General features: G+C 55.1%; 1 protein-coding gene across 7 annotated transcripts in view; it reads left to right on the top strand.

Annotated features, from left to right (window-relative positions):
- The window catches only part of LOC141094021 (manganese-dependent ADP-ribose/CDP-alcohol diphosphatase-like), a 65,608-nt gene that overhangs the window by 20,441 nt on the left and 21,153 nt on the right, over positions 1-24,014 (top strand). For 4 of the 7 annotated variants that reach the window (XM_073579717.1, XM_073579715.1, XM_073579714.1 and 1 more), the window contains exons 2-3: positions 2,892-2,964; positions 3,558-3,681. The gene's annotated coding sequence lies outside the window, so the exon portion shown is untranslated. The remainder of the gene's footprint in view (positions 1-2,891; positions 2,965-3,557; positions 3,682-24,014) is intronic. The other 3 variants (XM_073579720.1, XM_073579718.1, XM_073579719.1) reach the window with 1 other exon arrangement.

A 24,014-nucleotide genomic window follows, 5' to 3' on the forward strand; every position in this document is an offset into this window, starting at 1 on the left:
AGTCTCCCTCTTTCCTTACTGTCGGCGGTGATGCCTTAGTCTCCCTCTTTCCTTACAGCCAGTATCTGTCATAGTCTCCCTCTTTCCTTACAGTCGGCGGTGATGCTGTAGTCTCCCTCTTTTCTTACAGCCGGCGGTGATGCCATATTCTCCCTCTTTCCTTACAGCCAGTAGATGCCATAGTCTCCCTCTTTCCTTACAGCCAGTAGATGTTATAGTCTCCCTCTTTCCTTACAGCCAGTAGATGCCATAGTCTCCCTCTTTGCTTACAGCCAGTAGCTGTCATAGTCTCCCTCTTTGCTTACAGCCAGTAGCTGTCATAGTCTCCCTCTTTCCTTACAGCCAGTAGATGTCATAGTCTCCCTCTTTCCTTTCAGTCGGCGGTGATGCTGTAGTCTCCCTCTTTTCTTACAGCCGGCGGTGATGCCATATTCTCCCTCTTTCCTTACAGCCAGTAGATGCCATAGTCTCCCTCTTTCCTTACAGCCAGTAGATGTCATAGTCTCCCTCTTTCCTTACAGCCAGTAGATGCCATAGTCTCCCTCTTTCCTTACAGCCAGTAGATGCCATAGTCTCCCTCTTTCCTTACAGCCAGTAGATGTCATAGTCTCCCTCTTTCCTTACAGTCGGCGGTGATGCTGTAGTCTCCCTCTTTCCTTACAGCCGGCGGTGATGCCGTAGTCTCCCTCTTTCCTTACAGCCGGCGGTGATGCGATAGTCTCCCTCTTTCCTTACAGCCAGTGGTGATGCCATAGTCTCCCTCTTTCCTTACAGCCAGTAGATGTCATAGTCTCCATTTTTCCTTACAGCCAGCGGTGATGCAGTAGTCTCCCTCTTTTCTTACAGCCAGCAGTGATGCCATAGTCTCCCTCTTTCCTTACCGTCGGCGGTGATGCCGTAGTCTCCCTCTTTCCTTACTGTCGGCGGTGATGCCTTAGTCTCCCTCTTTCCTTACAGCCAGTAGCTGTCATAGTCTCCCTCTTTCCTTACAGCTAGTAGATGTCATAGTCTCCCTCTTTCCTTACAGTCGGCGGTGATGCTGTAGTCTCCCTCTTTTCTTACAGCCGGCGGTGATGCCATATTCTCCCTCTTTCCTTACAGCCAGTAGATGTTAGTCTCCCTCTTTCCTTACAGCCAGTAGATGCCATAGTCTCCCTCTTTCCTTACAGCCAGTAGATGCCATAGTCTCCCTCTTTCCTTACAGCCAGTAGATGCCATAGTCTCCCTCTTTGCTTACAGCCAGTAGCTGTCATAGTCTCCCTCTTTCCTTACAGCCAGTAGATGTCATAGTCTCCCTCTTTCCTTACAGTCGGCGGTGATGCTGTAGTCTCCCTCTTTTCTTACAGCCGGCGGTGATGCCATATTCTCCCTCTTTCCTTACAGCCAGTAGATGCCATAGTCTCCCTCTTTCCTTACAGCCAGTAGATGTCATAGTCTCCCTCTTTCCTTACAGCCAGTAGATGCCATAGTCTCCCTCTTTCCTTACAGCCAGTAGATGTTATAGTCTCCCTCTTTCCTTACAGCCAGTAGATGCCATAGTCTCCCTCTTTCCTTACAGCCAGTAGATGCCATAGTCTCCCTCTTTCCTTACAGCCAGTAGATGTCATAGTCTCCCTCTTTCCTTACCGTCGGCGGTGATGCCGTAGTCTCCCTCTTTCCTTACTGTCGGCGGTGATGCCTTAGTCTCCCTCTTTCCTTACAGCCAGTATCTGTCATAGTCTCCCTCTTTCCTTACAGTCGGCGGTGATGCTGTAGTCTCCCTCTTTTCTTACAGCCGGCGGTGATGCCATATTCTCCCTCTTTCCTTACAGCCAGTAGATGCCATAGTCTCCCTCTTTCCTTACAGCCAGTAGATGTTATAGTCTCCCTCTTTCCTTACAGCCAGTAGATGCCATAGTCTCCCTCTTTCCTTACAGCCAGTAGATGCCATAGTCTCCCTCTTTCCTTACAGCCAGTAGATGCCATAGTCTCCCTCTTTCCTTACAGCCAGTAGATGTCATAGTCTCCCTCTTTCCTTACAGTCGGCGGTGATGCTGTAGTCTCCCTCTTTCCTTACAGCCGGCGGTGATCCCGTAGTCTCCCTCTTTCCTTACAGCCGGCGGTGATGCCATAGTCTCCCTCTTTCCTTACAGCCGGTGGTGATGCCATAGTCTCCCTCTTTCCTTACAGCCAGTAGATGTCACAGTCTCCCTTTTTCCTTACAGCCAGCGGTGATGCAGTAGTCTCCCTCTTTTCTTACAGCCAGCAGTGATGCCATAGTCTCCCTCTTTCCTTACCGTCGGCGGTGATGCCGTAGTCTCCCTCTTTCCTTACCGTCGGCGGTGATGCCATAGTCTCCCTCTTTCCTTACAGCCAGTAGATGTCATAGTCTCCCTCTTTCCTTACCGTCGGCGGTGATGCCGTAGTCTCCCTCTTTCCTTACCGTCGGCGGTGATGCCATAGTCTCCCTCTTTCCTTACAGCCAGTAGATGCCATAGTCTCCCTCTTTCCTTACAGCCGGCGGTGATGCCGTAGTCTCCCTCTTTCCTTACCGTCGGCGGTGATGCCATAGTCTCCCTCTTTCCTTACAGCCAGTTGATGCCTTAGTCTCCCTCTTTCCTTACAGCCAGTAGCTGTCATAGTCTCCCTCTTTCCTTACAGCCAGTACATGTAATAGTCTCCCTCTTTCCTTACAGCCGGCGGTGATGCCATAGTCTCCCTCTTTCCTTACAGTTGGCGGTGATACCATAGTCTCCCTCTTTCCTTACCGTCGGCGGTGATGTCATAGTCTCCCTCTTTCCTTACAGCCAGAAGATGTCATAGTCTCCCTCTTTCCTTACAGCCAGTAGATCTCATAGTCTCCCTCTTTCCTTACAGCCAGTAGATGTCATAGTCTCCCTCTTTCCTTGCAGCTGGCGGTGACTCTGCAGAATGTGTCTTGTGTACAATACTGGAATCACAGAGGAGCAGACCTTGATCTCCAGGGTAAGTGACTCTGCACCGCTAGGAATATTAATATGGTGGGAGGGGGCGGCGGGAAAGTTCAGTCGAAAGCCATATACTGTATTGTAAGGTTTTGGTTGAGTTCCCACTTTTTGCATTGTGGTAATTTTTGGACACAATTTTTTGCCAGTTTCCTTTAGTATATATATTTTTTCTGACTATTCGCCGTACCTTTCTTTTAATCTGTTTTATTATATTCTTTTGGCTTTTTAAATTTATAGTTTGAAAATAAAGAGTAAAGACAAAATAAAATTTTAGTCAATTTCTCTACTGATTACATAGTGCTAATCATCGTCTGCCGGTCATTTTGATATCTTACGTGCTCATTTTTGGACAATTGGGTTAGGTGAATAAAAAGGATGAATCTGTGTTTTTATTCTTTTTGCTGGAGGAGGTGGGAATATTTTATGTATATTTTTAGCTGATTTAATTTTGATTTTATGTCTCCGGACCATTGGTGACTTTCTTTTTTCACATACTTTTTCAAGCTAGTTAGACCCCATCGTCATCATCATGTCACCAATTCCACTCATTGAGATCACAGATTGGTGACCCCCCTTCTATCTTCTCCCCAGGGTCCTGCTGAGCTACAAACCTTATAAACCCTAAACCTATTGCTGGCAACCATCCCAATTTTGTGAGAACTGTCCCAAAATTTTGCAATCCATCTCTTGAAATCTGGTCCGACACGAGCTAGAGGTGAGCATTAATGTCACTCACACACTTTGGACGTCACAAAGGCATACAGACACTGTGGACGTCACACAGGCCCCTGGACACTATGGATGTCACACAGCTTCTGGACACTGTGGATGTCACACAGGCACCTGGACACTGTGGATGTCACACAGACCTCTGGACACTGTGGACGTCACACAGGCCTCTGAACACTGTGAATGTCACACAGGCCTCTTGACACTGTGGACGTCACACAGGCCTACAGACACTGTGGATGTCACACAGGCCTCTTGACACTGTGGACGTCACACAGACCTTTGGACACTGTGGAGGTCACACAGGCCTCTGGGCACTGTGGAGGTCACACAGGCCTACAGACACTGTGGACATCACACAGGCCTCTGGACACTGGATGTCACACAGGCCTCTGGACACTGTGGATGACACACAGGACTCTGGACACTGTGAACGTCACACAGTCCTCTGGACACTGTGGACGTCACACAGGCCTCTGGGCACTGGATTTCACACAGGCCTCTGGACACTGTGGACGACACACAGGACTCTGGACACTGTGGACGTCACACAGTCCTCTGGACACTGTGGACGTCACACAGGCCCTGAACACTGTGGATGTCACACAGGCCTCTGGACACTGTGGATGTCACACAGGCCTACAGACACTGTGGACTTCACACAGGCCTCTGGACACTGGATGTCACACAGGCCTCTGGACACTGTGGATGACACACAGGACTCTGGACACTGTGAACGTCACACAGTCCTCTGGACACTGTGGACGTCACACAGGCCTCTGGGCACTGGATTTCACACAGGCCTCTGGACACTGTGGACGACACACAGGACTCTGGACACTGTGGACGTCACACAGTCCTCTGGACACTGTGGACGTCACACAGGCCCTGAACACTGTGGATGTCACACAGGCCTCTGGACACTGTGGATGTCACATAGGCACCTGGACACTGTGGATGTCACACAGGCACCTGGACACTGTGGACGTCACACAGCTTTTGGACACTGTGGATGTCACACAGGCCACTGGACACTGTGGATGTCACATAGGCCTCTGGACAGTGTGGATATCACACAGGCCTCTGGACAGTGTGGATGTCACACAGGCCTCTGGACACTGTGGATGTCACACAGGCCTCTGGACACTGTGGATGTCAAACAGGCCCCTGGACACTATGGATGTCACACAGCTTCTGGACACTGTGGATGTCACACAGGCACCTGGACACTGTGGATGTCACACAGACCTCTGGACACTGTGGACGTCACACAGGCCTCTGAACACTGTGAATGTCACACAGGCCTCTTGACACTGTGGACGTCACACAGGCCTACAGACACTGTGGATGTCACACAGGCCTCTTGACACTGTGGACGTCACACAGACCTTTGGACACTGTGGAGGTCACACAGGCCTCTGGGCACTGTGGATGTCACACAGGCCTACAGACACTGTGGACATCACACAGGCCACTGGACACTGTGGATGTCACACAGGCCTACAGACACTGTGGACTTCACACAGGCCTCTGGACACTGGATGTCACACAGGCCTCTGGACACTGTGGATGACACACAGGACTCTGGACACTGTGAACGTCACACAGACCTTTGGACACTGTGGACGTCACACAGGCCTCTGGGCACTGGATTTCACACAGGCCTCTGGACACTGTGGACGACACACAGGACTCTGGACACTGTGGACGTCACACAGGCCTCTGGACACTGTGGACGTCACACAGGCCCTGAACACTGTGGATGTCACACAGGCCTCTGGACATTGTGGATGTCACACAGGCCTCTGGACACTGTGGATGTCACATAGGCACCTGGACACTGTGGATGTCACACAGGCACCTGGACACTGTGGATGTCACACAGGCACCTGGACACTGTGGACGTCACACAGCTTTTGGACACTGTGGATGTCACACAGGCCACTGGACACTGTGGATGTCACATAGGCCTCTGGACAGTGTGGATGTCACACAGGCCTCTGGACAGTGTGGATGTCACACAGGCCTCTGGACAGTGTGGATGTCACACAGGCCTCTGGACACTGTGGATGTCACACAGGCCTCTGGACACTGTGGATGTCAAACAGGCACCTGGACACTGTGGATGTCACACAGGCCTCTGAACACTGTGGATGTCACACAGGCCTCTGAACACTGTGGATGTCACACAGGCCTCTGAACACTGTGGATGTCACACAGGCCTCTGAACACTGTGGATGTCACACAGGCCTCTGAACACTGTGGATGTCACACAGGCCTCTGGACACTGTGGATGTCACACAGGCATCTGGACACTGTGGACGACACACAGGCCTCTGGACACTGTGGACGTCACACAGGCCTCTGGACACTGTGGACGTCACACAGGCCTCTGGACACTGTGGATGTCACACAGACCTCTGGACACTGGATGTCACACAGGCCTCTGGACACTGTGGACGACACACAGGACTCTGGACATTGTGGATGTCACACAAGCCCCTGGACACTGTGGATGTCACACAGGCACCTGGACACTGTGGATGTCACACAGGCCTCTGGACACTGTGGACGTCACACAGGCCTCTGGACACTGTGAACGTCACACAGGCCTCTGGAAACTGTGGACGTCACACAGGCCTCTGGACACTGTGGACGTCACACAGGCCTCTGGACACTGGATGTCACACAGGCCTCTGGACACTGTGAACGTCACACAGGCCTCTGGAAACTGTGGACGTCACACAGGCCTCTGGACACTGTGGACGTCACACAGGCCTCTGGACACTGGATGTCACACAGACCTCTGGACACTGGATGTCACACAGGCCTGCAGACACTGTGGACGTCACACAGACCTCTGGACACTGGACGTCACACAGGCCTACAGACACTGTGGACGTCACACAGGCCTCTGGACACTGTGGACGACACATAGGCCTATGGACACTGTGGAAATCACACAGGCCTCTGGATACTCTGGACGTCACACAGCTTCTGGACACTGTGGATGTCACACAGGCCTCTGGACACTGTGGATGTCACATAGGCCTCTGGACACTGTGGATGTCAAACAGGCACCTGGACACTGTGGATGTCACACAGGCCTCTGGACACTGTGGACGTCACACAGCTTCTGGACACTGTGGATGTCACACAGGCCTCTTGATACTGTGGACGTCACACAGGCCTACAGACACTGTGGAGGACACACAGGCCTCTGGACACTGTGGATGTCACACAGGCACCTGGACACTGTGGATGTCACACAGGCCTCTGGACACTGTGAACGTCACACAGGCCTCTGGACACTGTGGATGTCACACAGACCTCTGGACACTGGATGTCACACAGGCCTACAGACACTGTGGACGTCACACAGGCCTCTGGACACTGTGGACGACACACAGGACTCTGGACACTGTGGATGTCACACAGGCACCTGGACACTGTGGATGTCACACAGGCACCTGGACACTGTGGATGTCACACAGGCACCTGGACACTGTGGATGTCACACAGGCCTCTGGACACTGTGGACGTCACACAGGCCTCTGGACACTGTGGACGTCACACAGGCCTACAGACACTGTGGATGTCACACAGGCCTCTGGGCACTGTGGACGTCACACAGGCCTACAGACACTGTGGACGTCACACAGGCCTACAGACACTGTGGACGTCACACAGGCCTACAGACACTGTGGACGTCACACAGGCCTCTTGACACTGTGGACGTCACACAGGCCTCTTGACACTGTGGATGTCACACAGGCCTCTGGACACTGTGAACGTCACACAGACCTTTGGACACTGTGGACGTCACACAGGCCTCTGGACACTGTGGACATCACACAGGCCACTGGACACTGTGGATGTCACACAGGCCTCTGGACACTGTGGATGTCACACAGGCCTCTGGACACACTGGACGTCACACAGGACTCTGGACACTGTCAACGTCACACAGACCTTTGGACACTGTGGACGTCACACAGACCTCTGGGCACTGGATTTCACACAGGCCTCTGGGCACTGTGGATGTCACACAGGCCCCTGGACACTGTGGATGTCACACAGGCACCTGGACACTGTGGATGTCACACAGGCCTCTGGACACTGTGGACGTCACACAGGCCTCTGGACACTGTGGATGTCACACAGGCCTCTGAACACTGTGGATGTCAAACAGGCACCTGGACACTGTGGATGTCATACAGGCCTCTGGATACTGTGGATGTCACACAGGCCTCTGAACACTGTGGATGTCACACAGGCCTCTGAACACTGTGGATGTCACACAGGCCTCTGAACACTGTGGATGTCACACAGGCCTCTGGACACTGTGGATGTCACACAGGCCTCTGGACACTGTGGATGTCACACAGGCCTCTGGAAACTGTGGATGTCACACAGGCCTCTGGACACTGTGGATGTCAAACAGGCACCTGGACACTGTGGATGTCACACAGGCCTCTGAACACTGTGGATGTCACACAGGCCTCTGAACACTGTGGATGTCACACAGGCCTCTGGACACTGTGGATGTCACACAGGCATCTGGACACTGTGGACGACACACAGGACTCTGGACACTGTGGACGTCACACAGGCCTCTGGACACTGTGGACGTCACACAGGCCTCTGGACACTGTGGATGTCACACAGACCTCTGGACACTGGATGTCACACAGGCCTCTGGACACTGTGGACGACACACAGGACTCTGGACATTGTGGATGTCACACAAGCCCCTGGACACTGTGGATGTCACACAGGCACCTGGACACTGTGGATGTCACACAGGCCTCTGGACACTGTGGACGTCACACAGGCCTCTGGACACTGTGAACGTCACACAGGCCTCTGGAAACTGTGGACGTCACACAGGCCTCTGGACACTGTGGACGTCACACAGGCCTCTGGACACTGTGGACGTCACACAGGCCTCTGGACACTGTGGACGTCACACAGGCCTCTGGACACTGTGGACGTCACACAGGCCTCTGGACACTGGATGTCACACAGACCTCTGGACACTGGATGTCACACAGGCCTGCAGACACTGTGGACGTCACACAGACCTCTGGACACTGGACGTCACACAGGCCTACAGACACTGTGGACGTCACACAGGCCTCTGGACACTGTGGAAATCACACAGGCCTCTGGATACTCTGGACGTCACACAGCTTCTGGACACTGTGGATGTCACACAGGCCTCTGGACACTGTGGATGTCACATAGGCCTCTGGACACTGTGGATGTCAAACAGGCACCTGGACACTGTGGATGTCACACAGGCCTCTGGACACTGTGGACGTCACACAGCTTCTGGACACTGTGGATGTCACACAGGCCTCTTGATACTGTGGACGTCACACAGGCCTACAGACACTGTGGATGTCACACAGGCCTCTGGGCACTGGACGTCACACAGGCCTACAGACACTGTGGACGTCACACAGACCTCTGGACACTGGACGTCACACAGGCCTACAGACACTGTGGACGTCACACAGGCCTCTGGACACTGTGGACGACACATAGGCCTATGGACACTGTGGAAATCACACAGGCCTCTGGATACTCTGGACGTCACACAGCTTCTGGACACTGTGGATGTCACACAGGCCTCTGGACACTGTGGATGTCACATAGGCCTCTGGACACTGTGGATGTCAAACAGGCACCTGGACACTGTGGATGTCACACAGGCCTCTGGACACTGTGGACGTCACACAGCTTCTGGACACTGTGGATGTCACACAGGCCTCTTGATACTGTGGACGTCACACAGGCCTACAGACACTGTGGAGGACACACAGGCCTCTGGACACTGTGGATGTCACACAGGCACCTGGACACTGTGGATGTCACACAGGCCTCTGGACACTGTGAACGTCACACAGGCCTCTGGACACTGTGGATGTCACACAGACCTCTGGACACTGGATGTCACACAGGCCTACAGACACTGTGGACGTCACACAGGCCTCTGGACACTGTGGACGACACACAGGACTCTGGACACTGTGGATGTCACACAGGCACCTGGACACTGTGGATGTCACACAGGCACCTGGACACTGTGGATGTCACACAGGCCTCTGGACACTGTGGACGTCACACAGGCCTCTGGACACTGTGGACGTCACACAGGCCTACAGACACTGTGGATGTCACACAGGCCTCTGGGCACTGTGGACGTCACACAGGCCTACAGACACTGTGGACGTCACACAGGCCTACAGACACTGTGGACGTCACACAGGCCTCTTGACACTGTGGACGTCACACAGGCCTCTTGACACTGTGGACGTCACACAGGCCACTGGACACTGTGGATGTAACACAGGCCTCTGGACACTGTGAACGTCACACAGACCTTTGGACACTGTGGACGTCACACAGGCCTCTGGACACTGTGGACATCACACAGGCCACTGGACACTGTGGATGTCACACAGGCCTCTGGACACTGTGGATGTCACACAGGCCTCTGGACACTGTGGACGTCACACAGGACTCTGGACACTGTCAACGTCACACAGACCTTTGGACACTGTGGACGTCACACAGACCTCTGGGCACTGGATGTCACACAGGCCCCTGGACACTGTGGATGTCACACAGGCACCTGGACACTGTGGATGTCACACAGGCCTCTGGACACTGTGGACGTCACACAGGCCTCTGGACACTGTGGATGTCACACAGGCCTCTGAACACTGTGGATGTCAAACAGGCACCTGGACACTGTGGATGTCATACAGGCCTCTGGATACTGTGGATGTCACACAGGCCTCTGAACACTGTGGATGTCACACAGGCCTCTGAACACTGTGGATGTCACACAGGCCTCTGAACACTGTGGATGTCACACAGGCCTCTGGACACTGTGGATGTCACACAGGCCTCTGGACGACACACAGGCCTCTGGACACTGTGGATGTCATACAGGCACCTGGACACTGTGGATGTCATAAAGGCACCTGGACACTGTGGATGTCACACAGGCCTCTGAACACTGTGGATGTCACACAGTTCTCTGGACACTGTGGATGTCACACAGGCCTCTGGACACTGTGGACGTCACACAGGACTCTGGACACTGTCAACGTCACACAGACCTTTGGACACTGTGGACGTCACACAGACCTCTGGGCACTGGATTTCACACAGGCCTCTGGGCACTGTGGATGTCACACAGGCCCCTGGACACTGTGGATGTCACACAGGCACCTGGACACTGTGGATGTCACACAGGCCTCTGGACACTGTGGACGTCACACAGGCCTCTGGACACTGTGGATGTCACACAGGCCTCTGAACACTGTGGATGTCAAACAGGCACCTGGACACTGTGGATGTCATACAGGCCTCTGGATACTGTGGATGTCACACAGGCCTCTGAACACTGTGGATGTCACACAGGCCTCTGAACACTGTGGATGTCACACAGGCCTCTGAACACTGTGGATGTCACACAGACCTCTGGACACTGTGGATGTCACACAGGCCTCTGGACACTGTGGATGTCACACAGGCCTCTGGACACTGTGGATGTCAAACAGGCACCTGGACACTGTGGATGTCACACAGGCCTCTGAACACTGTGGATGTCACACAGGCCTCTGAACACTGTGGATGTCACACAGGCCTCTGGACACTGTGGATGTCACACAGGCATCTGGACACTGTGGACGACACACAGGACTCTGGACACTGTGGACGTCACACAGGCCTCTGGACACTGTGGACGTCACACAGGCCTCTGGACACTGTGGATGTCACACAGACCTCTGGACACTGGATGTCACACAGGCCTCTGGACACTGTGGACGACACACAGGACTCTGGACATTGTGGATGTCACACAAGCCCCTGGACACTGTGGATGTCACACAGGCACCTGGACACTGTGGATGTCACACAGGCCTCTGGACACTGTGGACGTCACACAGGCCTCTGGACACTGTGAACGTCACACAGGCCTCTGGACACTGTGGACGTCACACAGGCCTCTGGACACTGTGGACGTCACACAGGCCTCTGGACACTGTGGACGTCACACAGGCCTCTGGACACTGGATGTCACACAGACCTCTGGACACTGGATGTCACACAGGCCTGCAGACACTGTGGACGTCACACAGACCTCTGGACACTGGACGTCACACAGGCCTACAGACACTGTGGACGTCACACAGGCCTCTGGACACTGTGGACGACACATAGGCCTATGGACACTGTGGAAATCACACAGGCCTCTGGATACTCTGGACGTCACACAGCTTCTGGACACTGTGGATGTCACACAGGCCTCTGGACACTGTGGATGTCACATAGGCCTATGGACACTGTGGATGTCAAACAGGCACCTGGACACTGTGGATGTCACACAGGCCTCTGGACACTGTGGACGTCACACAGCTTCTGGACACTGTGGATGTCACACAGGCCTCTTGATACTGTGGACGTCACACAGGCCTACAGACACTGTGGATGTCACACAGGCCTCTGGGCACTGGACGTCACACAGGCCTACAGACACTGTGGACGTCACACAGACCTCTGGACACTGGACGTCACACAGGCCTACAGACACTGTGGACGTCACACAGGCCTCTGGACACTGTGGACGACACATAGGCCTATGGACACTGTGGAAATCACACAGGCCTCTGGATACTCTGGACGTCACACAGCTTCTGGACACTGTGGATGTCACACAGGCCTCTGGACACTGTGGATGTCACATAGGCCTCTGGACACTGTGGATGTCAAACAGGCACCTGGACACTGTGGATGTCACACAGGCCTCTGGACACTGTGGACGTCACACAGCTTCTGGACACTGTGGATGTCACACAGGCCTCTTGATACTGTGGACGTCACACAGGCCTACAGACACTGTGGAGGACACACAGGCCTCTGGACACTGTGGATGTCACACAGGCACCTGGACACTGTGGATGTCACACAGGCCTCTGGACACTGTGAACGTCACACAGGCCTCTGGACACTGTGGATGTCACACAGACCTCTGGACACTGGATGTCACACAGGCCTACAGACACTGTGGACGTCACACAGGCCTCTGGACACTGTGGACGACACACAGGACTCTGGACACTGTGGATGTCACACAGGCACCTGGACACTGTGGATGTCACACAGGCACCTGGACACTGTGGATGTCACACAGGCACCTGGACACTGTGGATGTCACACAGGCCTCTGGACACTGTGGACGTCACACAGGCCTCTGGACACTGTGGACGTCACACAGGCCTACAGACACTGTGGATGTCACACAGGCCTCTGGGCACTGTGGACGTCACACAGGCCTACAGACACTGTGGACGTCACACAGGCCTACAGACACTGTGGACGTCACACAGGCCTACAGACACTGTGGACGTCACACAGGCCTACAGACACTGTGGACGTCACACAGGCCTACAGACACTGTGGACGTCACACAGGCCTCTTGACACTGTGGACGTCACACAGGCCACTGGACACTGTGGACGTCACACAGGCCTCTGGACACTGTGAACGTCACACAGACCTTTGGACACTGTGGACGTCACACAGGCCTCTGGACACTGTGGACATCACACAGGCCACTGGACACTGTGGATGTCACACAGGCCTCTGGACACTGTGGATGTCACACAGGCCTCTGGACACTGTGGACGTCACACAGGACTCTGGACACTGTCGACGTCACACAGACCTTTGGACACTGTGGACGTCACACAGACCTCTGGGCACTGGATTTCACACAGGCCTCTGGGCACTGTGGATGTCACACAGGCCCCTGGACACTGTGGATGTCACACAGGCACCTGGACACTGTGGATGTCACACAGGCCTCTGGACACTGTGGACGTCACACAGGCCTCTGGACACTGTGGATGTCACACAGGCCTCTGAACACTGTGGATGTCAAACAGGCACCTGGACACTGTGGATGTCATACAGGCCTCTGGATACTGTGGATGTCACACAGGCCTCTGAACACTGTGGATGTCACACAGGCCTCTGAACACTGTGGATGTCACACAGGCCTCTGAAAACTGTGGATGTCACACAGGCCTCTGGACACTGTGGATGTCACACAGGCCTCTGGACACTGTGGACGACACACAGGCCTCTGGACACTGTGGATGTCACACAGGCCTCTGGACACTGTGGATGTCATACAGGCACCTGGACACTGTGGATGTCACACAGGCCTCTGGACACTGTGGACGTCACACAGCTTCTGAACACTGTGGATGTCACACAGTTCTCTGGACACTGTGGATGTCACACAGGCCTCTGGACACTGTGGACGTCACACAGGCCTCTGAACACTGTGGATGTCACACAGGCCTCTGAACACTGTGGATGTCACACAGGCCTCTGAACACTGTGGATGTCACACAGGCCTCTGAACACTGTGGACGTCACACAGGCCTCTTGACACTGTGGACATCACACAGGCCTCTTGACACTGTGGACATCACACAGGCCTCTGGACACTGTGGATGTCACACAGGCCTACAGACACTGTGGACGTCACACAGCTTCGGGACACTGTGGATGTCACACAGGCCTCTTGACACTGTGGACATCACACAGGCCTCTGGACACTGTGGATGTCACACAGGCCTACAGACACTGTGGACGTCACACAGCTTCTGGACACTGTGGATGTCACACAGGCCTCTGGACACTGGATGTCACACAGGACTCTGGACACTGTGGACGTCACACAGCTTCTGGACACTGTGGATGTCACACAGGCCTCTGGACACTGTGGATGTCACACAGGCCTCTGGACACTGTGGACGTCACACAGCTTCTGGACACTGTGGACGTCACACAGGCCTCTGGACACTGTGGACGTCACACAGGCCTCTGGACACTGTGGATGTCACACAGGCCTCTGGACACTGTGGATGTCACACAGGCCTCTGGACACTGGATGTCACACAGGCCTCTGGACACTGGATGTCACACAGGCTTCTGGACACTGTGGACGTCACACAGGCCTCTGGACACTGTGGACGTCACACAGGCCTCTGTACACTGTGGACGACACACAGGACTCTGGACATTGTGGATGTCACACAGGCCCCTGGAAACTGTGGATGTCACACAGGCACCTGGACACTGTGGATGTCACACAGGCACCTGGACACTGTGGACGTCACACAGGCCTCTGGACACTGGATGTCACACAGACCTCTGGACACTGGAAGTCACACAGGCCTACAGACACACTGGACGTCACACAGACCTCTGGACACTGTGGACGTCACACAGGCCTCTGGACACTGTGGATGTCACACAGGCCTCTGGACACTGTGGATGTCACATAGGCCTCTGGACACTGTGGATGTCAAACAGGCACCTGGACACTGTGGATGTCACACAGGCCTCTGGACACTGTGGACGTCACACAGCTTCTGGACACTGTGGATGTCACACAGGCCTCTTGACACTGTGGACGTCACACAGGCCTACAGACACTGTGGAGGACACACAGGACTCTGGACACTGTGGACGTTACACAGGCCTCTGGACACTGTGGATGTCACACAGGCCTCTGGACACTGTGGACGTCACACAGCTTCTGGACACTGTGGACGTCACACAGGCCTCTGGACACTGTGGACGTCACACAGGCCTCTGGACACTGTGGATGTCACACAGGCCTCTGGACACTGGATGTCACACAGGCCTCTGGACACTGTGGACGACACACAGGCCCCTGGACACTGTGGATGTCACACAGGCACCTGGACACTGTGGATGTCACACAGGCCTCTGGACACTGTGGACGTCACACAGGCCTCTGGACACTGGATGTCACACAGACCTCTGGACACTGGATGTCACACAGGCCTACAGACACTGTGGACGTCACACAGACCTCTGGACACTGGACGTCACACAGGCCTACAGACACTGTGGACGTCACACAGGCCTCTGGACACTGTGGACGACACACAGGCCTATGGACACTGTGGACAACACACAGGCCTATGGACACTGTGGAAATCACACAGGCCTCTGGACACTCTGGACGTCACACAGCTTCTGGACACTGTGGATGTCACACAGGCCTCTGGACACTGTGGATGTCACATAGGCCTCTGGACACTGGGGATGTCAAACAGGCACCTGGACACTGTGGATGTCACACAGGCCTCTGGACACTGTGGACGTCACACAGCTTCTGGACACTGTGGATGTCACACAGGCCTCTTGACACTGTGGACGACACACAGGCCTACAGACACTGTGGATGTCACACAGGACTCTGGACACTGTGGACGTCACACAGGCCTCTGGGCACTGTGGAAGTCATACAGGCCTACAGACACTGTGGAGGACACACAGGACTCTGGACACTGTGGACGTCACACAGGCCTCTGGACACTGTGGATGTCACACAGGCCTCTGGACACACAGGACGTCACACAGGCCTCTGGACACTGTGGATGTCACACAGACCTCTGGACACTGTAGACGACACACAGGACTCTGGACATTGTGGATGTCACACAGGCCCCTGGACACTGTGGATGTCACACAGGCACCTGGACACTGTGGACGTCACACAGGCCACTGGACACTGTGGACGTCACACAGGACTCTGGACACTGTGGACGTCACACAGGACTCTGGACACTGTGGACGTCACACAGGACTCTGGACACTGTCAACGTCACACAGACCTTTGGACACTGTGGACGTCACACAGGCCTCTGGGCACTGGATTTCACACAGGCCTCTGGGCACTGGATTTCACACAGGCCTCTGGACACTGTGGACGTCACACAGGCCTCTGGACACTGTGGATGTCACACAGACCTCTGGACACTGTAGACGACACACAGGACTCTGGACACTGTGGATGTCACACAGGCCCCTGGACACTGTGGATGTCACACAGGCACCTGGACACTGTGGATGTCACACAGGCCTCTGGACACTCTGAATGTCACATAGGCCTCTGGACAGTGTGGATGTCACACAGGCCTCTGGACACTGTGGATGTCACACAGGCCCCTGGACACTGTGGATGTCACACAGGCCTCTGGACACTGTGGACGTCACACAGCTTCTGAACACTGTGGATGTCACACAGGCCTCTGAACACTGTGGATGTCACACAGGCCTCTGAACACTGTGGATGTCACACAGGCCTCTGAACACTGTGGATGTCACACAGGCCTCTTGACACTGTGGACTTCACAGAGGCCTCTGGACACTGTGGATGTCACACAGGCCTACAGACACTGTGGACGTCACACAGCTTCTGGACACTGTGGATGTCACACAGGCCTCTGCACACTGGATGTCACACAGGACTCGACACTGTGGATGTCACACAGGCCTACAGACACTGTGGACGTCACACAGCTTCAGGACACTGTGGATGTCACACAGGCCTCTGGACACTGTGGATGTCACACAGGCCTCTGGACACTGTGGACGTCACACAGCTTCTGGACACTGTGGACATCACACAGGCCTCTGGACACTGTGGACGTCACACAGGCCTCTGGACACTGGATGTCACACAGGCCTACAGACACTGTGGACGTCACACAGGCCTCTGGACACTGTGGACGTCACACAGGCCCCTGGACACTGTGGATGTCACACAGGCACCTGGACACTGTGGATGTCACACAGGCCTCTGGACACTGTGGACGTCACACAGGCACCTGGACACTGTGGATGTCACACAGGCGTCTGGACACTGTGGATGTCACACAGGCGTCTGGACACTGTGGACGTCACACAGGCCTCTGGACACTGTGGACGTCACACAGCTTCTGAACACTGTGGACGTCACACAGGCCTCTGGACACTGTGGATGTCACACAGACCTCTGGACACTGTGGATGTCACACAGGCCCCTGGACACTGTGGATGTCACACAGGCCCCTGGACACTGTGGACGACACACAGGCCTCTGGACACTGTGGACGACACACAGGCCTCTGGACACTGTGGACGACACACAGGCCTCTGGACACTGTGGACGTCACACAGGCCCTGAACACTGTGGATGTCACACAGCTTCTGGACACTGTGGACGTCACACAGCTTCTGGACACTGTGTATGCCACACACAGGCCACTGGACACTGTGGACGTCACACAGGCCTCTGGACACTGTGGATGTCACACAGGCTCCTGGACACTGTGGATGTCACACACAGGCCTCTGGACACTGGATTTCACACAGGCCTCTGGACACTGGATTTCACACAGGCCTCTGGACACTGTGGACGTCACAAAGACTCTGGACATTGTGGATGTCACACAGGCCCCTGGACACTGTGGATGTCACACAGGCACCTGGACACTGTGGATGTCACACAGGCCTCTGGACACTGTGGAAATCACACAGGCCTCTGGACACTCTGGACGTCACACAGCTTCTGGACACTGTGGATGTCACATAGGCTTCTGAACACTGTGGATGTCACACAGGCCTCTGGGCACTGGATGTCACACAGACCTACAGACACTGTGGACGTCACACAGGCCTCTGGACACTGTGGACGACACACAGGCCTCTGAACACTGTGGATGTCACACAGGCCTCTGAACACTGTGGATGTCACACAGGCCTCTGAACACTGTGGATGTCACACAGGCCTCTGGACACTGGATGTCACACAGGCCTCTGGACACTGTGGATGACACACAGGCCCCTGGACACTGTGGATGTCACACAGGCACCTGGACACTGTGGATGTCACACAGGCCTCTGGACACTGGATGTCACACAGGCCTACAGACACTGTGGACGTCACACAGACCTCTGGACACTGGACGTCACACAGGCCTACAGACACGGTGGACGTCACACAGGCCTCTGGACACTGTGGAAATCACACAGGCCTCTGGACACTGTGGACGTCACACAGCTTCTGGACACTGTGGATGTCACACAGGCCTCTGGACACTGTGGATGTCACACAGGCCTCTGGACACTGTGGATGTCACATAGGCCTCTGGACACTGTGGATGTCACACAGGCCTCTGGACACTGTGGACGTCACATAGGCCTCTGGACAGTGTGGATGTCACACAGGCCTCTGGACACTGTGGATGTCACACATGCCCCTGGACACTGTGGATGTCACACAGGCCTCTGGACACTGTGGACGTCACACAGCTTCTGAACACTGTGGATGTCACACAGTTCTCTGGACACTGTGGATGTCACACAGTTCTCTTGACACTGTGGATGTCACACAGGCCTCTGGACACTGTGGATGTCACACAGGCCTCTGAACACTGTGGATGTCACACAGGCCTCTGAACACTGTGGATGTCACACAGGCCTCTTGACACTGTGGACTTCACAGAGGCCTCTGGACACTGTGGATGTCACACAGACCTCTGGATACTGGATGTCACACAGGCCTACAGACACTGTGGACGACACACAGGACTCCGGACACTGTGGACATCACACAGGCCTCTGGACACTGTGGATGTCACACAGGCCTACAGACACTGTGGACGTCACACAGCTTCTGGACACTGTGGATGTCACACAGGCCTCTGGACACTGGATGTCACACAGGACTCTGGACACTGTGGATGTCACACAGGCCTACAGACACTGTGGACGTCACACAGCTTCAGGACACTGTGGATGTCACACAGGCCTCTGGACACTGTGGATGTCACACAGGCCTACAGACACTGTGGACGTCACACAGCTTCAGGACACTGTGGATGTCACACAGGCCTCTGGACACTGTGGACGTCACACAGCTTCTGGACACTGTGGATGTCACACAGGCCTCTGGACACTGTGGACGTCACACAGGCCTCTGGACACTGTGGACATCACACAGGCCTCTGGACACTGTGGATGTCACACAGGCCTCTGGACACTGGATGTCACACAGGCCTATAGACACTGTGGACGTCACACAGGCCTCTGGACACTGTGGATGTCACACAGGCACCTGGACACTGTGGATGTCTCACAGGCCTCTGGACACTGTGGACGTCACACAGGCACCTGGACACTGTGGATGTCACACAGGCGTCTGGACACTGTGGACGTCACACAGGCCTCTGGACACTGTGGACGTCACACAGCTTCTGAACACTGTGGACGTCACACAGGCCTCTGGACACTGTGGATGTCACACAGACCTCTGGACACTGTGGATGTCACACAGGCCCCTGGACACTGTGGACGACACACAGGCCTCTGGACACTGTGGACGTCACACAGGCCCTGAACACTGTGGATGTCACACAGTCCTCTGGACACTGTGGACGTCACACAGCTTCTGGACACTGTGTATGCCACACACAGGCCTCTGGACACTCTGAACGTCACACAGGCCTCTGGACACTGTGGATGTCACACAGGCTCCTGGACACTGTGGATGTCACACAGGCCTCTGAACACTGTGGATGTCACACAGGCCTCTGAACACTGTGGATGTCACACAGGCCTCTGAACACTGTGGATGTCACACAGGCCTCTGAACACTGTGGATGTCACACAGGCCTCTGAACACTGTGGATGTCACACAGGCCTCTGGACACTGTGGATGTCACACAGGCATCTGGACACTGTGGACGACACACAGGCCTCTGGACACTGTGGACGTCACACAGGCCTCTGGACACTGTGGACGTCACACAGGCCTCTGGACACTGTGGATGTCACACAGACCTCTGGACACTGGATGTCACACAGGCCTCTGGACACTGTGGACGACACACAGGACTCTGGACATTGTGGATGTCACACAAGCCCCTGGACACTGTGGATGTCACACAGGCACCTGGACACTGTGGATGTCACACAGGCCTCTGGACACTGTGGACGTCACACAGGCCTCTGGACACTGTGAACGTCACACAGGCCTCTGGAAACTGTGGACGTCACACAGGCCTCTGGACACTGTGGACGTCACACAGGCCTCTGGACACTGGATGTCACACAGGCCTCTGGACACTGTGAACGTCACACAGGCCTCTGGAAACTGTGGACGTCACACAGGCCTCTGGACACTGTGGACGTCACACAGGCCTCTGGACACTGGATGTCACACAGACCTCTGGACACTGGATGTCACACAGGCCTGCAGACACTGTGGACGTCACACAGACCTCTGGACACTGGACGTCACACAGGCCTACAGACACTGTGGACGTCACACAGGCCTCTGGACACTGTGGACGACACATAGGCCTATGGACACTGTGGAAATCACACAGGCCTCTGGATACTCTGGACGTCACACAGCTTCTGGACACTGTGGATGTCACACAGGCCTCTGGACACTGTGGATGTCACATAGGCCTCTGGACACTGTGGATGTCAAACAGGCACCTGGACACTGTGGATGTCACACAGGCCTCTGGACACTGTGGACGTCACACAGCTTCTGGACACTGTGGATGTCACACAGGCCTCTTGATACTGTGGACGTCACACAGGCCTACAGACACTGTGGAGGACACACAGGCCTCTGGACACTGTGGATGTCACACAGGCACCTGGACACTGTGGATGTCACACAGGCCTCTGGACACTGTGAACGTCACACAGGCCTCTGGACACTGTGGATGTCACACAGACCTCTGGACACTGGATGTCACACAGGCCTACAGACACTGTGGACGTCACACAGGCCTCTGGACACTGTGGACGACACACAGGACTCTGGACACTGTGGATGTCACACAGGCACCTGGACACTGTGGATGTCACACAGGCACCTGGACACTGTGGATGTCACACAGGCACCTGGACACTGTGGATGTCACACAGGCCTCTGGACACTGTGGACGTCACACAGGCCTCTGGACACTGTGGACGTCACACAGGCCTACAGACACTGTGGATGTCACACAGGCCTCTGGGCACTGTGGACGTCACACAGGCCTACAGACACTGTGGACGTCACACAGGCCTACAGACACTGTGGACGTCACACAGGCCTACAGACACTGTGGACGTCACACAGGCCTCTTGACACTGTGGACGTCACACAGGCCTCTTGACACTGTGGATGTCACACAGGCCTCTGGACACTGTGAACGTCACACAGACCTTTGGACACTGTGGACGTCACACAGGCCTCTGGACACTGTGGACATCACACAGGCCACTGGACACTGTGGATGTCACACAGGCCTCTGGACACTGTGGATGTCACACAGGCCTCTGGACACACTGGACGTCACACAGGACTCTGGACACTGTCAACGTCACACAGACCTTTGGACACTGTGGACGTCACACAGACCTCTGGGCACTGGATTTCACACAGGCCTCTGGGCACTGTGGATGTCACACAGGCCCCTGGACACTGTGGATGTCACACAGGCACCTGGACACTGTGGATGTCACACAGGCCTCTGGACACTGTGGACGTCACACAGGCCTCTGGACACTGTGGATGTCACACAGGCCTCTGAACACTGTGGATGTCAAACAGGCACCTGGACACTGTGGATGTCATACAGGCCTCTGGATACTGTGGATGTCACACAGGCCTCTGAACACTGTGGATGTCACACAGGCCTCTGAACACTGTGGATGTCACACAGGCCTCTGAACACTGTGGATGTCACACAGGCCTCTGGACACTGTGGATGTCACACAGGCCTCTGGACACTGTGGATGTCACACAGGCCTCTGGAAACTGTGGATGTCACACAGGCCTCTGGACACTGTGGATGTCAAACAGGCACCTGGACACTGTGGATGTCACACAGGCCTCTGAACACTGTGGATGTCACACAGGCCTCTGAACACTGTGGATGTCACACAGGCCTCTGGACACTGTGGATGTCACACAGGCATCTGGACACTGTGGACGACACACAGGACTCTGGACACTGTGGACGTCACACAGGCCTCTGGACACTGTGGACGTCACACAGGCCTCTGGACACTGTGGATGTCACACAGACCTCTGGACACTGGATGTCACACAGGCCTCTGGACACTGTGGACGACACACAGGACTCTGGACATTGTGGATGTCACACAAGCCCCTGGACACTGTGGATGTCACACAGGCACCTGGACACTGTGGATGTCACACAGGCCTCTGGACACTGTGGACGTCACACAGGCCTCTGGACACTGTGAACGTCACACAGGCCTCTGGAAACTGTGGACGTCACACAGGCCTCTGGACACTGTGGACGTCACACAGGCCTCTGGACACTGTGGACGTCACACAGGCCTCTGGACACTGTGGACGTCACACAGGCCTCTGGACACTGTGGACGTCACACAGGCCTCTGGACACTGGATGTCACACAGACCTCTGGACACTGGATGTCACACAGGCCTGCAGACACTGTGGACGTCACACAGACCTCTGGACACTGGACGTCACACAGGCCTACAGACACTGTGGACGTCACACAGGCCTCTGGACACTGTGGAAATCACACAGGCCTCTGGATACTCTGGACGTCACACAGCTTCTGGACACTGTGGATGTCACACAGGCCTCTGGACACTGTGGATGTCACATAGGCCTCTGGACACTGTGGATGTCAAACAGGCACCTGGACACTGTGGATGTCACACAGGCCTCTGGACACTGTGGACGTCACACAGCTTCTGGACACTGTGGATGTCACACAGGCCTCTTGATACTGTGGACGTCACACAGGCCTACAGACACTGTGGATGTCACACAGGCCTCTGGGCACTGGACGTCACACAGGCCTACAGACACTGTGGACGTCACACAGACCTCTGGACACTGGACGTCACACAGGCCTACAGACACTGTGGACGTCACACAGGCCTCTGGACACTGTGGACGACACATAGGCCTATGGACACTGTGGAAATCACACAGGCCTCTGGATACTCTGGACGTCACACAGCTTCTGGACACTGTGGATGTCACACAGGCCTCTGGACACTGTGGATGTCACATAGGCCTCTGGACACTGTGGATGTCAAACAGGCACCTGGACACTGTGGATGTCACACAGGCCTCTGGACACTGTGGACGTCACACAGCTTCTGGACACTGTGGATGTCACACAGGCCTCTTGATACTGTGGACGTCACACAGGCCTACAGACACTGTGGAGGACACACAGGCCTCTGGACACTGTGGATGTCACACAGGCACCTGGACACTGTGGATGTCACACAGGCCTCTGGACACTGTGAACGTCACACAGGCCTCTGGACACTGTGGATGTCACACAGACCTCTGGACACTGGATGTCACACAGGCCTACAGACACTGTGGACGTCACACAGGCCTCTGGACAC

Source organism: Dendrobates tinctorius, unplaced genomic scaffold (genome assembly GCF_039654945.1).
Source record: "Dendrobates tinctorius isolate UK_male_01 unplaced genomic scaffold, ASM3965494v1 ptg000063l, whole genome shotgun sequence".
Taxonomy (NCBI): domain Eukaryota; kingdom Metazoa; phylum Chordata; class Amphibia; order Anura; family Dendrobatidae; genus Dendrobates; species Dendrobates tinctorius.